This window comes from Corylus avellana, chromosome ca9, assembly GCF_901000735.1.
Source record: "Corylus avellana chromosome ca9, CavTom2PMs-1.0".
Classification (NCBI taxonomy): Eukaryota; Viridiplantae; Streptophyta; class Magnoliopsida; order Fagales; family Betulaceae; genus Corylus; species Corylus avellana.
Genome location: NC_081549.1, coordinates 19,514,036 through 19,517,671, shown reverse-complemented (window position 1 = coordinate 19,517,671; position 3,636 = coordinate 19,514,036).

Here is a 3,636-nt window from a genome sequence, read left to right as displayed (position 1 = left end):
AAAAAAAGAAGAAGAAAAAAAAAAGAGAAGGAGCTGATTGATGAATTAACTTGAAACAACTTGCAGCCCATTTCAGAAGCTTGAGCTAAAATCAACTAATGAGGGAAGATCAGGTTTCAGTTTTTCGTCTTATGAGTTGCAATAAAATGGAAGAAGGCATTCGCTTTTAGGGGTTTGCACTTGATTGAACGTTGCTTGGTCAGGTGAACATCTGAGAGGTACCATGGAGATTATGCAAGATCACAGGGAATCCAAACTGTACGAGGATTATATTGGAAGAGTTGACGAGTGATGTATATCTGTTTGTGTTAAGATCACTGGTCAAAAAGTACATCTGTGTGGAATACTTCTCGTGTTGTTGTATATGAATTGAAGTTAAACACACATGCATGCCAAGCCAACCACTTGAATTTAATGGATCATTGCAGCTATGTTAGCCCTTGAATGAAGATCTATCATTTTTGCTTGCACATTTCCACTTAATTCCATAACATTTCGCATTGAAACTGAGTTTTTTTATTTTTCTGGACCAAAAAGTAAAGGGAAAATTACACTTTACACCTTAAAGTTTAGGCTATTTTCAATTTGGCATTCAATGTTTCCTTTTTTATAAAAAAAATAAAAATAATTGAGGTACAAAAATGGCCAGATGGTCAAAGGGGTGGCCCCAAATTTTTTTTTAAAAAAAAAAATTAGAAGCAATATAAAAATTTTGGAATAATATTGGTCGAATTGAAGAAAAAAAAAAAAAAAAAAAAATTGTACGTTTGGGGGATGCATTGTAAAAATTGAAACATTGGAGATTGAATTGAAAATTACCACAAACGAGGGTAAAGTGTACTTTTCCTAAAAGTAAAATACCATCAATTCTTTTAAAGAAATCATACTTTAAGTCATAATCGTAAATATTAAGCATGTCACTGTCGCTCTAATAAAATAATGTCACAAATAGAATAAGTAATCTCTTCTAGCCAAACTTTATCCAGACTTGTTTGTCTACTACTTTGACTAACTCATGTGTAGCAGAATTTGCTTATCGGATGCAGCATGGCAAATCTGCCAACTTTGCATTGTATTTCAAGATCCATCAAGTATCCTCCACTAGGCACTAGATGACTATATCTACTCCAATTTTTTTAGTAGACTTCATGACATTCACTATTTGAACAGTATCACCTTACAACATGATTCTCTGTATCCCCAAGTCTCGACTGAATTTCGCTGCATGTGGTGCAACAATGCCTTCATCACTATTGAGTCTAAGATTACCAAGATATATGATTCTTTTTAATATCAAGAATATGAAGAATGTTATTCAATAACAAATCTTTGGAAGAAGCAAAAATTTTGGATGTACCAATATGAATGGTTTGCAAACCTATACCATTTCCCACTTAAATCTAACCAGTGCCAGTGTAAAGATTCCCAGTTGAGTTGAGGGATGAAGATGTGTTCAAGAAAGTAAGGAAATCCTGCGCTAAATGCTAATCACCATGGATTAGCATTTACTATGTAAAACTGAGTTTTAGAATGAATTTTAGAAAAATTCCAAATTGGCTAGTTTTTTTAAGATGATGCGTAAATGTGACTAGCACTTTTTCATTGGTTGTTACATATTTTTTGACAATGCCTAAGCTAAATCCAGTCATCTTCAAATCAAATGCATGATCAAAACAATGTTAGCATTTGAGTTGGGGTGTCCTAGTTTGTTGCAGACTTGGTAGACCGGCTTAGAAAAATTAAGAGGCCCACGGCTGTGTCCCTGCCCCTTGACAGATCGAAGAATTAGAGTTGGGTCAAGACCCACCATTCAGCCCAGAAGAATAGTCAAATTGTTTAGAAGCGATGTTGTGTCCGCTTTGTTATTCGAGAAATGTTAGGCTTACAAACAAATTTTACAAAATAAAATTATTACATGATTAGAAATAAAATAAATTTAACTTTTAAAAAACTCAATCATATTTTACTACATCATGTAATTTTTTTTATATAAAATTTAGTTGGAAGCCTAACATTTTTCTTGTTACTTTACAGTTCTAAACGATTTTGATGACTATAAAAGAAAATCCAATGGGTTGAAGTGGAGAGGGTAATGTCTACCACCGGGGACAGGCATGCCCATTTGACAAATTCAAATTCAAAATGGTCTGCATAGAAAAAGGGGCTCCGGATTTGTGCATGTTACCATGGGTTCGTTTGATAAACGATTTTGTTTTGGTTTTGGTTTAATACTGTAGTAAAAAGTGATTGATGTAAAAAAAAGTAAGAATGTTTTTTTAAAAAAAAAAAAGTAAAAAAGTAAGAATGTTTTGTATGAAAAAAATGAAAAAATTTTGTTTTGTAGTGATTTTTTTTTATTTGAATAGTAATAAAAAAATGATTGATGTAATATAAAAAATAAGAGAATATTAAAAAAATAAAAAAAGTGAGATAAATAGTATAGTACCAAAATAATGAAAAAACGTTTATCAAACTAAGCCCATGACTAGACGCAAAGGATGTTCTTCAAAAATAGCGGCTGGTCGTGTGGCTGCTACTTCAAATCAGCCTCCCACATTGAACGACCATATGGATGGAACATATTACCTACCATCTTAGGATTTACGTATTAGTTTCTGCCCAAAAAAAAAGAAAAAGTGAAAGAAAATGAGAGATCCCATAGAAAATCGTGATACTTGGTAGTTTGCAGCGGCTAAAAATCGTTTTCTCGGCAAATTGGGCGAAACTTCATGGGTGAAACATGCATCCTGCTCTGGGTGCAGCTTTTGTAATAATGATGTAATTTTTTATTTTATTTTATTTTTTTAAAGGAAATAAGGATAGGGTATACATGGAATCCAAAGACGGAGAAAAGTTTGACTTCTCAGTAACAAATTTAAAACAGCAATACAATACATAAAATACAAACAAATAGGAAATGAGCCAAAAAATGATCCGATCCTCTGGATCTTAGTCAATAGACCAAGAAAAGGCACCATCAAAGTGGTGTTTGAAACAAGTTAAAGAGCTGATAAACTTTGAAACAATAACACCCACTGAAAGGAGGCTGTTGAAGGAGAGATACTGAATTCCCATCTAGATCCGTTGCAAGAGAGTAACAACTTCCAATTGATGAAACAATATCCACAAAAAGATCAAATTGTAGCAGCTATGAGAGATTAAAACCCACAAAAAAACAACAAAATATAACAAACATAGATACAAGACATAAAACAAAGCAAAATACAAAAAAGTAAGCAAAAAACCCTTAACATCAACAATAGAGGAGTAAGATTCTTGGCCGGTGCGTGTAAGCTTATAATAATGATGTAAATTAGATAGCCAATAATTTTACTCACTCGATCTTTTCTTTGGTTAAAACGACTTATGAAGCAATAATTGTAGTAGCTTTATAATTACATGTATGAAATAATAGCAAGTTACAACTACCAAGTTGTTCTTAACATAAAGCTTACAATTGTTTTTTGGATTGAAGTATTTAAAATAATAATAATAATAATAAAAAATTTATAAAAAAAAAAGGCTTACAAATTGTACTTTTCTGATGAGTCACTTATATCTTTGTGGTGCTTAGAAAATTGTACAAATAGTTGATTTTTTTTATAGCAATAGATGACATCAAATAACATATAAACT